The following is a 13,559-nucleotide window of genomic DNA, read 5'->3' on the forward strand; positions in this document are numbered from 1 at the left end:
CTATCCTTCTTACATCCTGTTCCTTTCCCCATGGTTCTCTCCCTCCAGCTCTCCATCTTCCTCTGTCAATCAGTTGAAAGATGACATCTAAGCAAATACGACTTACAGTTCAACTACACGTGTATCACGAATCCCACATATTATGTGAGAGCTTGGTGTGCTCTTGCGCACAGCCGCGTCCACTACTCCCAGTTCGTTGCATTTGTTTCTGCGCAGCAAATAACCCGTGCATCTGTCCATTTGGACCCATAATACAGTACATGCTCATTCCTCTGTTCCCCCAGTAACGTGCAGAATGAGTCTTGTTTTGTTTTTTAGCATAAAAAGGCTGCAGATTTATTTCCACAACATCATAAAAAACCACACTGCAAACATTAGTGGAAATAGCTCTGAAGATGCGGCGACTGCTCCGTGTCCAATAACCTGCTTCCCCCTTTCCTTCCAAAAGTCCATTGTAGGCCCAACTCTCCCAACCCTTCGCGTCCGAGCCTCTCCTGCCCCTGCAGGTGTTCCTGGGCGGGGAGAGTGCCGTTTCTTCGGGGGAAGCCGAGCCCTTATTGTTACCACCAGACGCCCCTGCCACTTAGGCTCCCAAGAGGCGCTGGTCCGAGAAGAGCAAAGATCCTTCCGGCTTTCTCTTGGCTCATCTGGAGTCTGTCTCTTGTGTTTGGTCGCCCAAACATCGCCACGCCACAGGTAGGTTACCGCCCACCGTGGCTCCCCCTTTCCTTATGTTACATTTCCAGGAGTTTAGTGCAGATATTCCAATAAAAGAGATCCATCCCCATCGCCAACAAATGTACCCCATCCTTAAGGTAATATTCTGGGGATTTCAAGTTAATCAGGCCGTGCCTGATCTGTGGGAAACCTCTGCTCCTACAGAATTTAGACTTTGCACAATTCAACTTTCTTCTAGATTTTTCCACCGCTGAGTGGCTCTCTGCACCTCTCCACTCCAGTCTCGGGATTATTTCTGACCAGATGATTTCCGTCTCTCCCAATTGTGCCGCCAGCTCCTGTAATGAGAACATCATTTCCCTCATCAACGCCCCCCTCCCCAGGCTCGTGAAATCATTACCCCCCAGATGTATGACCAATACGTCCGGTTTTTGCTGCTTACCCAGCAATTTGCGCACGTGCCCCTGCAACTGTGCCCATTTCATCCCTGGCACCCCGTGCCACCAGATCCTGAATTCGCCGGCAGTCAACTCTTCCTGCTCCGCCGTCCAGCTCGCCCCTGCCCTTGACACAAATGAGTGTCCTATCACTCAGACGGATCAACTTCTCCGACGAGCCGCCGCTAGTGGGATGAGAAGGCAGCATGTTAACCGTACAGTTTCTCGGGTCTGACGTATCGCTTGAAACACCCTGATCTCCATCTCCCGATCTGCTTGATGTCCTCCGCCCCCAGACCCACGGCTGCCGCTGACGTGGCCGCCCCTATCCTAAAGGAATGGGTCCTGAACACCCCTTCTGTTTCCCCAATTTTCCCCAGTGCCATGTCCATGACCCTTCTAAACTGGAAGCGGCTCAATGCGGACCCATTCCTGTGAATGAGAAGAGGACACCCACCCCCCCCCCCCCGTTGGCGGCCTCTGCTGGAGAAATGCAGTCAGTGCCCTGACTGGGCATACTATGCTCCCCGCTATGGGTTGGAGAGACACTGTACACCCTTTCCCTTCCTGGTCGGTTTTAGACCTCTTTAGTAACATGCTTAACCGGCCCTCTGTCATGTGCACATCACCCAATTGTAGAAACCCTGTTCCCTTGGCATCCCTGTTCTCTGGGACCAGTTCGCTCACCCTAAATGCCCCAAAGAAAGCTAGTGTGAAGGCTGCCTTGAACAAAACCCTCTCATATTCGTCATGGCAAACCTCCCCTAGGCATTTGACCAATCTATGCAGTTTTACGATGTCGATGGGCCGTCTCATCGGGTTTCTTCACCACCCGCTTTGCCCAGCCCTTCATGGCCATTATAATGTAATGTTCCTTCGTGGGGTCACCTTTACCCCCAATTTAAAATAATGGGCTATTGCCGCCAAGTGATAGGCCATCCACGCTCTGGTCTTCCCTGAACGGCTGCACCAGCCCACAAAGGCCCTTACTGGCAGCTCCCTCTGCCCTTCCAACAAGACCTCCTCTTGGAAGGCCAAGAACCGTTCCCCGCATGCCTTACATCTTCTTGCCGTGCCCGGTGCTAGCGCCGTGTGAATCAGAGAACTCAGATCGCCCCAATCATGCCCCACCACTGAGTTTTGAATGGGGTCATCACCTTGCTTGCTCCTGGACAATTCCCTCAGAACTTTTCCCACTGTAAACGAGAGAGAGAATCAGCGGTTATGTTTTTGACCCCAGGAATATGTCGTGCTCTGACCTCAATGTTTAATGCACGCATGATTTTGTTGAGTTCTCTAAGCAGTCTTAAAACCCTTGTATTGCTAGATGACCCCTGATTTATGATCTGGACCACTGCCAGGTTGTCTGACCAGAGCAACACCTTTCTGTCCTTCAACTGCTCGCCCCACATTTTAAAGGCTACCACAATAGGGAACAGCTCGAGCAACGTGATGTCCCTAGGGATCCCCTGTTGATGCCACTCCATGGGCCAAGCCATCCCACACCAATTGTTGTCCAGGATTGCCCCAAAACCACAGGCACCTGATGAATCTGTGAATAGCCTGAGCCTGTCGCTGCTGGTCCAATCCTCCCTCCATAGCAGTACCCCATTGAAATCCTCCAAAATCTTTTCCCGCATCCCGAGGTCCTCCCTCACTTCGGATCCCAGCCTGACATGTTGAGAGGCATGTTGCAACCCCACTGTTTTGAGCTCAATACTTCTTGCAAACACTTTACCTGCCGGGATGACTTTCCCCGCAAAATTGAGATTACCTGCCAGCGACTGGAGCTCCTTCAGGGTGGCCTTACTCTTCCCCTTCAAACCCTCTATGGTTTCTTTCAATCTCCTCACCTTGTCCTGAGGGAGCCTGCAATCACCCTTGACTGAGTCAATTTCTATCCCTAGGAATGTCCACCAGGTAACCGGACCCACTGTTTTACCTTCAACCAGTGGGACCCCCATCCCTTTCATCAACCCCTGAAATGTACTCATGAGAGACCCGCACTCCCTGGTCCCTTCTTTGCCGATGAATAAAAAATCGTCAAGGTAGTGCAAGACTCCTCCCTCCTGCATCTCTTGCTTCACTGCAAACTCCAAGAAGGTGCTAAACGCCTCAAACTAGGCACATGATATGGTGCAACCCATTGGCAAACATTTATCATAGAAATACTGGTCTTGCACCTTGAAACCTAACAAATGCTGACTCTCTTTGTGAATAGGCAGTAACAGGAATGCAGACTCGATGTCGGCCTTTCCCATTAAGGCCCCTCTCCCGGCTGCCCTTACCATTTCCACTGCATCATCAAACGAGGAATAATGCACACGACACCATTCTTCGGCTATGCCGTCATTCACTGAGTCCCCTTCGGAAAAGGAGAGGTGATGAATCAGGTGATATTGCCCCTCCTCCTTCTTCTTAGGGACCAGCCCCAAAGGTGATGCCACAAAATTCCCCAATGATGGTGAAGTGAACGGGCCCGCCACTCTACCCATCTTGATTTCTTTGTCCACTTTAAGAGCCACCACCACTGGCATCCCCAATGCTGATCGTAAATTGAGTGCCTCCTTACCACCCTTGGCCCCTGTGCATGGTATTTTGAAACCCCACCTGAAACCTTCCCATAGCAGTTTCGCCTCCATACTGTTGTGCTACGTATTTAAAAAGGGAGTCATTGCCTGGAGGTTAACCGGTGTGGGCAAACAATTTTTAATCACAATCTGAGACACCGGCGGGTATGTACACTTTAACATGAGCTCTTTTCCTTCATTCCCTCTTTCCTTTCTCTTTTACTTTGGGGCTGCTCCTCCGCTTCCCCTCACTGGCAGAGGAGCTACAGTGCCCTGCGCCCTTGCCCCGTGCATGCCTGAATCGACATGCTTTGCCAAAGGGGCAAACCCCCTCAACATTAAACCTCCAGCATTCTGCTTGCTCCCCCTGGTAGCTGGCTCGGCTGTTCCAGGAGGAGTGCCCGCGAAAGGGCGCCCTAACCCGTTGAGAATAACCCCCTCTGCCCCTCCAGACTTGCGGTTTCTCCCCGTGGGCCTTGTCCCCCCCTTCACTTGCGGGCACCATTTTATCTATGAACCCCCCAATGTCCATCTCATTCCAAGACATAGCCGGCCAGACTTGCATTTTTAGCCGAAAGCCCTGGTCATACTGCAACCATCCTTCCACCCCCCCATGCTTCAAATACATATTGTGGATATACTGTTCATAAGCGATCATTGACAATGCATCCTGTGGGTACTTCTCTAGCATAATTGACGTATACATTTTGAAAGCCTTCAGCCAGTTGTGGATAGTTGGCTCCACCTTGGGTTTCTCCCTGTCCCTCTTTTCTTTCTCTTTCTCTGACAAATCCTTTATACCTTCCCCTAAGGGTTCCATTCCCACCAAGTCTAAGATTTCAATAAATTCCTTTCTCCACAACTTCTCCTTGGTAGCCCATGGGATGTGCCACACCAAGGGGCTTACTGACACCCGGACAGGAGCGAAGCCTGGCATCGGTCTCCCGTATTGAGTAACATTGCCCCACATTCCCCCCTGAATGCCATTGGCTCCCCCGGTAGTCTGGACCCCTTGATTCCCACCACTAACAGTGTTCACTCCTGGCCCCGACAACCCTTGCCCCCACCAGGTTGATATGATAAGGTATTTGTAACGCGCCTATACACAAGTGTTTCAAGGCGCGACGAGGCAGGGAGGGAGGGAAACAAGGGGAAGACGGACAAGCGATCCTACTAGGCCAGGTGTCATTCAGATCGCGCAAGTGCAGAGGTAAGGGGAAAAAGGAGAAAGTGCAGGGGGAGGAGGTGGGGGGAAAAGTGCAGTACAAGGTAAGTGGCGTAATGAAATAATAATGATAAATAATAAATAAAAAGGGCCAGCTGGTGGCAAGTGCGAGGTAAGTGCAGAGCAAGTGCTGGGCAGGGGGCTGTAGGGATACAGTGACAGTCCCACAGTGCAGGGGGAGCCAGGGGGGCAGTGCAAGTGGAGAGTGGCTGGGCCCTGGACCGAGGTCGCTGAGAGTGGCCCAGATGCAGGTTAAGTGCAGAATTCAGTGGGGAGTTAAGCAGGTTTAGCAGGGGAGAGGGAGAGAGAAGGCAGAAGCGAAGAGGAAGGTTTTGAGGTGCTTCCGGAACCGGAGATGGTTCTCCTCAAGTTTCAGGGAGGCAGGCAGGCTGTTCCAGAGGGAGGCCCCTGCTGCGGAGAGAGATCTACCCCCAGCGCGTTGCTTCGAGAAGCGGCTGACCATGAGGGAGTTAGAGATGGATGAGCGAAGGGCTCGTGAAGGAAGATATTTAGGAAGAGAGAGTTGAAGGTATTTAGGCCCCAAGCCCCAGAAGGCCTTGTGGACAATGCAGAGGGTTTTGAACTTAATCCTCGCAGCCACTGGGAGCCAGTGAAGAGATTTCAGTCCTGGAGAGATACGGTCCCTGGGCTTGAGGCCAAGGACAAGTCTCGCAGTTCTGTTCTGGATGAGTTGCAGGGGGCGGAGAGTGGAGGCAGGGAGATTAAGATAGAGGCTGTTACAGTAGTCCAGCCTTGAGAGAACCAGGGCTCGGGAGACAGTGAGCTTCTGGGGGAAGGAGAGGAAGGGAAGAATACCTCTGAGGAGGTGCAGCTGGTAATGTGACTTCTTAGAGACATCAGATATATGAGGAGAGAAGGAGAGTGTGGAGTGGTTGGACCCTGCTGTGCCCCTGCCAGCACTGTCCCCTCCTGAAGCACTGTAGTAAACCCCCCTAAGGAGTTTGAGTTAGTCAAGGCTGTAGCATGATAACCTTGGGGCAACTGGACTACCCCCCCTGGAAATCCAGTACTGAGTGGAATACCTGCATGATAGCCCCCTGGCCCAAGCCCCCCTGGCCCCAGATTCACTCCACGCTGTTGTACCACTGCAGCATCACTTGCAATTTGATTGAAAGTATTCACATTACCACTTAATAACGGAGCATTGCCCCATGCTTGCATACATTGCATGACCATACCTTTCAATGCCTCCAAGGATGTGGGCCCCTCTTCAGCCACTACCACCGGTCTGGTTACAGGAGTGCTGGGTGAACCACGGTTCCCTGGAGCCTCCGCAGGTATAGGTGCTGGGACGGCTACAACCTCCCGCGCCCTTCCTTTCCCTTTCGCCCCGGTCGATTTGGTCTTTTTGCTGTTCCTGGCTTGCTCCTTGCTTGCTTTGGCCCTCTGTGTTATGGTCCTCTTTCTTTTTGTGGCAGGCTCCTCTTCTTCCTCGCTGTGGTCCTCCAACTCTTCTTATCCCTCTAGTCCTTCCAATTCTCTTAAGGCCTCCTCGCTGTCGGGGAACATTAGAGGGGAATTCTCCCTCTAGCTGGGACCAGGCTGTTCCTCCCCTATTGCCTCCAACCAGTTGGGCCCGTGCTTGGCAGCAGCCAATTTGGCCATGGCCATGAATGATTCTAGGTCCATTGCTAAGCAAGTTCTAGCGCCTTAACTGCCCCAAGCTCTTAAGCCTCTGTGACCTTACTTTGCCGGGGGTTGAGCAGGCTGTGGTAGTCCCTAATGCCTCAATCCGTTCTCAAATGCGCACTGAATAAGTTCTTAACAATAATTGTTTGTGTGCGCTTCCCCTGCAACCGCTGTTTAGACGTCAAGCTTGCTACTGAGTGCCACCAACTCACCACGAAATCCTCAGCAATCAAAACGAAATCCTTCTTCGTAGTTGGGGCGGGCGTCCTTCTGCAGGGGCTGGATGCTTCCTGCAGTAAGGAGCCCGCCCGTTATAAAGGGGCATCCCCGCCCCTTTCCTTTGTTGCCCTTCGCTGGCTTTTGGCATTTTGCCGCGCTTCGGCCGGCTCCTTCCCCTTACCCAAGGGGGAGGGAGGAGGAGGACCCCACACAGGTTATCGGGGAGCCTCCTCCATTTCCTTCGTCCTTTCGTCGTCACTAGCATACATATACTTTGGAATAGCAGTGCAGGGCACATGCCCCTTTTAACATCTGCTCTTTGCAGGTCATTACCCATTGAAAGAAGAAGGTTCCTCGGTAGATATTTCACTACGTTGCTCAGCATTTTTGTTGCCTTTCAGTAGAATTTCTTTATTCTGTTCAATGCGTTTCCCAAGTTCGAAACCTGCTCTTTTTGATATTACAGCAAAGAGTCTACTGACTTCACAAAAGGAAGTAGCTGCAACCAGCACAATCATTCGAACAGTGGTAAATACTGGTCTTACTGGGCACAACCAGCATGAGTGCTTTATATTGACAAATACTGGCCTTACTGGCCACAGCCATAACGAGTGTTCTTACAGTGGCAATACTCACCTTCCTCGGCACGGCCATCACAAATATGATTACAGTGCAAATAACGCCCTTACTAGTCAACGCCATACCAAGTATCTTACAGTGGCAAATACTGGCCCTACTGGCCACAGCCATAACAAGAGCTTTTCCAGTGGCGAATACTGGCCTTACTAGGCACAACCATCACAAGTGGTCTTACAGTGGCAAATACTGGCCTTGTTGAGCACATCCAGCAAAAGTGTTCCTACAGTGGCAAATACTGGCCTTACTGGCCACAGCCAGAATAAGTGTTCCTACAGTGGCAAATACTGGCCTTACTGGCCACAGCCAGAATAAGTGTTCCTACAGTGGCAAATACTGGCCTTACTGGCCACAGCCAGAATAAGTGTTCCTACAGTGGCAAATACTGGCCTTACTGGCCACAGCCAGAATAAGTGTTCTTACAGTGGCAAATACTGGCCTTACTGGGTATAGCCATAACACGTGTTCTCCAGCATTTGATTTTTCATAGATTCACATGCTTAAATATTCCCAGTCGCTAGAATCTTCGGTAATTTAAAAATAAATATAATTATTTTTTAAATGTCTTTATTAATTTTTTATCCACAACATAGTATTGTCTTTATCACATCATAACAGTATCCAACATAATAACCAATTTAATTCCCAACTTCCCGCCCCCCCAAGCCTGTTTATAGTGTTCCAGGATCTATGTTGTAGACTTTAGTACACCCGCTTCATACTTTCACTATGGCTGAACAATGTTGCCGTGAGGGCTATCCACTCCAGGTTCTAGTTTTTGCTCCCCTAGCGCCTTCTCCCATACCCCTGTTTCCGCTGTTGCCCATTTCCTCAGGTCTCCCCACCATCTGTTAACACACAACACTTTGTCCGCTTTCCACCGCATGGCTATGCTGCGCTTGGCCAGCACATATATCAAATCTTTGATCTTGCCCATCGCTTTCTGTTTAGCACCTATCTTAAACAGTCCCAGTATACATGCCTCCGAGGATTGTACATCTACGATAACGCCCCCCAGGGCCACCTTGTTCGCGATGTGCTTCCAAAATTCCTGTATGGTGCTGCATTCCCAAAACATATGTGTCATACCCGCCTTTGCCCTTTTACACTTGGGTCATGTCTGCACGCCTGCCCCCTTAAACTTGGCAATCGCATCCAGCGTGAGATATGCTCTTTAGGTGATGTATAACTGAAGCAGCTGCAGTCTGGCATTCCTGGAAACTTTCTTGTGATATGAGACTATCTTCCCCCATTATTTGTCATCAAAGGACCTCCCCAGTTCTTTCTCCCACCCAGCTTTATATTTGAATACTTCCCTCGAGTTGCACTCTATCAGGACCTGGTAGAGTCTGGATATGGCGTAATCCCCCCCCCCTCACAGATATTTATAATAGTTTATATTTCCTCCCTCTGTATCGTGTCTTATGTAGCTGTCGGCCACCTTCCCTTTATTTTGCTTAGTATAGCTCCGTGCAATAGGAAATGGCCTTCATGTACACCCGTGGCTGCTTGCAATTCCCTGAAGTCTAGCAACTTGTTTTCTCCCCGCAGGTCCCATATTGTTGCAATACCACAAGACTCCCAATGTGCTCACACTCCTGCCCGTAGGCCTCTTTTATCAGTCATTACTGACTCCAGAGGTATCTCTGGCGATATCGGGTCTTTGATTCCCATTGTCCTACAGATCTGTTGGCATATTTGGATTCCTAATGCACCTAGTTGTGGGTAAGGACTTAATTCCTGTTAGGCCACCCATATCAGGTCTCTCAGGTGTAGCTGCTTTATTGCCGGCTGCAGGAATGTAGTGTCTGCTGTGGGGTCTTCTGCCAACCAATTTACACCATACTGTAACTGGCACGCCAAGAAATACAATTCAAAGTTAGGAATCCTCAGCCCTGCACACATGGTCGTTGCAGGGTGCTGAGAGCAACTCTATGCCTACCCCCTTGCCACAAGAAGCTCCTTTTCAGATGGGCCGCTCTACCCGCCATGGACAAGGGCAACCTACCCCAGACCTGCATAGACTTGGTCAAACTCTCCTTTGCTTTCATAGTATTGTGTTCATGTTCCTGCTTGAGATTGCGATAAACATCTAGTCCAAGATATCTAAAGGAGGTCCTGCTCCACGGTAGTGGCACAGCAGGGAGCCCTGCTTCGCCCCTTGCCGCTAACTGTGCCATCGGAAATAAGGAGGATTTGTTCTTATTTATTCCTATCCCTGTTAGTACACTGAAGTTGTCCAGAACATCCAGAAAATACTGTAGGTTCTCTTCAGAGTTTTGTAAATATATCAGCATATTGTCTGCATACATAGATATTATGTGTTGTACTCCATCAATGTCTATTCCGACATCGCTATATTCCTGCCGAAGGAACGCTGCAATGGGCTCTACTGCAATTACATAAAGCATCGGGGACAATGGACAATCTTGCCTGGTACCTTTTTGCAGGCATCCGAGTAAGTGGCTCCTGTCCTTACCCTCGCCATTGATTTAGTGTATATTAGTCTTACCCATGTCATGTAGTGCGGCCCGATTCCCATTTTAATCATAGTAACATACAGCCAGTCCCAGTGCACCAAATCAAATGCTTTGGTCGCATCTAACGAAGCAACCGCACAGTTTCATTTCCTATCTCTGGTACTGTTTATTACATGATGTAGCCTTCTTAAATTCCAGGAGATATTCCTCCCCTGAACATAACCCGTCTGGTCAGGGTGTATGATTTTTCTTATCACCTTCTGTAGTCTATCAGCCAATATTCCGTGAGTATCTTACTGTCTTGGTTTAATAGAGAGAGGGGTGGAATGATCAAAGCTTCTCTCATGCTACTTGGAGGATCTTTGTCATATGCTTCTTTGTATACCCATGCTAGGATTGGCGCTAGTGTACCGGCAAATTCTTTGTAGTATTCCCCTGGTAAGCCATCCGTTCCTGAGGCCTTGCCTGTGGGCAGAGATCTTATCATGGCTATCACTTCCTCCGCAGTTATGGGCTCTTCTAGCATGTCCCTCTGCTGGTCGTCTAGGAGAGGTAGGGTGACAAGATCCAGTGCGTCTTGTAGCTCTTCATCCCTGTTCACATGATTGCTTATATAGCTCTCTGTAGTATTCTTGAAATGCCGAATTGACCTCTAATTGTGTATACTCCTACGTCCCGTCCCCTTGCCTCCATACTTATGGGATAGTCCTCCGCCCTGTGGATGGGACCGGAGCGCTTTGCAAAAAGCATTAAAAAAACCCAAAAATGTTTTGGTCCTTCCTCTCTTTCTGCGTGGGGCCCGGCACGCAGCGGTAACCCCGCCCATCTCGGCTCCGCATCGCCCATCAGTCCTTTTCTCCGCACATTCGGGACTGGACGCGCTTGCATCTGTGGAAGTTTTCTTCCCTTTTCCTCCTCTCTGGCTCTCGCTAGTGATCGCGTAGTAGTCTGTCTATGTCGTTCAAACTAGACTTTCTAGATTGTAACTCCTGTAAGCGGCGGTTCGCGAGGGCGGACCCCCATCCTCTTTATTTAGAGTGCTTGGGTCCCGATCACCGTTGGGACTCCTGTTTCTATTGTGATTCCCTTTCGGTCCGGGCACTTCAACGCCGGTTGGAACGGTGGAAGGAGGTTTTTCAGCGCACTCCTCCTGCGCATTTTCAATACTTCATCGATGAAAAGAAGAAACGCCTGGTAAGTTCTTTACTTTTTAGAGCACTCCGGCCGGGAGACTCTTTCCCGGGGTCTTCCCGGTCCGGGAGGAGCGTCGATCGCTCTGTCACCAGGGCTTGCCCTGAGGTGCCTTCTGGGTATAAAAAATCTACCGGAGTTTTCTCTGAGGGTCCCCGTAAGGGGCCTATGGACACCGGAGTACATTCCGAGGCCCCTCCTGTGGGGGCTACTTGTGGTACCGGAGCTTGCTCCGAGGCCTCTTTATCGGCTTCCCTCAAAAGTACCGGGGTGCGCCCCGAGGCCTCTGCTGGGTGTAGTAATAACGAACGTATGTTCGAGGCCCGCTGCGGAAAGGCTTCTACCGGACTCGGGTCTGAGGTCCCTCTTTCAGAGGCTAAGGCAACCAACAGTTCTGAGAGGCCTGAGGAGGCCTTATCGGTGAAAGGTCTTCACCGTTCCCGCTCTTGTGGCGACGCCAGAATCGTTGAGGGGGCAAGGAGTAAATCTTCCTTTACCGGCAGTGCCGAGGTCCTTCCTGCGAAGGCTAGTTTGGCTAGTGGTATGTCGCAGAAACATCCCAGGCCACATAGTACCGGCTCGGCTGAGGTTCCTTGTGTAAAGGGTAAAATGAAGACCCCTGATCCATCGGGGGGACCCCTGCCTCACTTCCACACGTGCCGCAGTTCCCCTCAGGTGATGACGAAAGTTCCCGCCACAACCATGACGGCCATTTTGGGTGATTCCCCTACAACTATGCCATCAGCCTCAGGTGTAGGGATGGGTTCTTTGGATAAGGTTCCTTATGCGCATCCCTTTCGTCCGGTTTACGACTCGAATGCTCGGATGCCTCTTCCACACAATGTTCCGCTGCCTGTCGGTTCGGCACCCTTTGGAGGACGCCTTTTTTGGCAAGTTTCAAACGCTCATGTGTTCCGACCCCATGAGAGAGTATTTCAAGTGTCTGTTTAGGGAAATATGCCCGCCTGCGCCTCCGGCTCCACCCGCGCCTCTGGTGGTTCCGCCGGCGCCGCTCTTGCCTGCGGTGCCTTCCCCTACCCTTCCGCCCTTGCCCCCGTTGTCCCCGGTGGACAAGTCGGTGCCCGACGTAGTTCAGCAAGATCCTGACTTGTCGGATGATGCGCAGGGCGATCAGGACAGCGAAGGCCAGCCCGCTCTATTCGAGCTTTTCACTACCGGGTGCTGGACATGATGAGTCTATTGAACATTCCAGTGCCCGAGGCACCAGCTCCGCAGGAGGGTGTGCTTTCGGGGGCATTGACCTTATCTCTTTCGGAGCGTACCGCCCTGTTCTTGCAGAAGGACGTTTTGGCCAATGTCCGTAGAGTCTGGGAGAAGCCACACTCTGTACTTTTCGTCAATAAGAAAATTGATGCGCGTTACAGGCTGCATCCTTCGTTAGAGGTGGCTTTAGCATCTTGCCCACCCCCCTCCTCCACGGTGGTGGCTGCGGCCACTTTACAGTCCAGGCCTGCAGCATCCTCTTCTACAACGGTTTGTCAGGTCCTGGGGAAAGAGGACAAGCACCTTGACTCCCTTGGGAGGAAGGTTTTTGCTAACTCGGCCCTGCAGCTCCGGCAGGCTAATGCAGGACTGGTGTTAGCAGGGGCGAATATGAAAATGTGGAAAGGTCTGTCAGAATTCGAGGAATACATTCCAGTCGAGAAGTTGGAGGACTTTAAGGCGGGATTGTCCGATGCCAGGGTCTTGTCACAGGATCTGCTGGAGGCTGCGGCCCATCACGTCGACACTTCGGCTCAGGGCCTTCTGCTGGGAGTTGATACCTCTCGACAGGCGTGGTTGCATGCCACCAAGTTTTCAAAGGAGGTGCAGGACAAGGTGTTGGATCTGCCGTTTGATGGTAAGGAGCTTTTCCATTCCACAACAGACGTGGAACTGACCAAGACGAAGGACAGCACCCAGACAGCTAAGTCCTTGTCCGTCCTGGTTAAACCTCCTTTCAGAACCCAGAGACCGTTGTTGCAGAGTCGGCCCGCCGCTGGCTTCAGAGGTTTTCTAGATCGGAAAAAACGCAGAACGGATACCCCTTCGGGTAAAAACCGCCGGAGACAGCAACGGACTCGGTTTTTCGCCCGCTCCTCAGCCTCCTCCTCAGGTTCAGGTGGTAACACCACTGAAAAGCCTGCCAAATGAGGGTTCTCCGGGCTCGCACGAGACCCCGGTGGGAGGATGCATTGCGTCTCATTGGGAGGCGTGGCAGACCATCACCGAGGACCGGTGGGTCTTGTCAGTCGCTCGGGCGGGCTTCCGCTTACCCTTACCCCCTACCCCACCCGTCAATCCTCCCTTCCAGCGGTCACTCTCGTCCTCCCTAAAAGCCGAGGTTCAGAAACTGTTGGACCTCAGAGCTGTGGAACCCGTTCCCCTTGGGGAACGAGGGGAGGGCTTCTACTCCCGGCTGTTTACGGTGCCCAAACCCAACCAGGCTGGCCTGCGCACCATCCTAGACCTT

The 13,559-nt window shown here is 51.3% G+C and overlaps 1 protein-coding gene across 1 annotated transcript in view; it reads left to right on the forward strand.

Moving 5' to 3' along the window:
• Positions 1-13,559, forward strand: part of LOC138522036 (H-2 class II histocompatibility antigen, E-U alpha chain-like) — a 267,014-nt gene that overhangs the window by 92,910 nt on the left and 160,545 nt on the right. The gene's annotated exons all lie outside the window — the stretch shown is intronic.

This window comes from Ambystoma mexicanum, chromosome 13 (genome assembly GCF_040938575.1).
Source record: "Ambystoma mexicanum isolate Mex_15411 chromosome 13, UKY_AmexF1_1, whole genome shotgun sequence".
Classification (NCBI taxonomy): Eukaryota; Metazoa; Chordata; class Amphibia; order Caudata; family Ambystomatidae; genus Ambystoma; species Ambystoma mexicanum.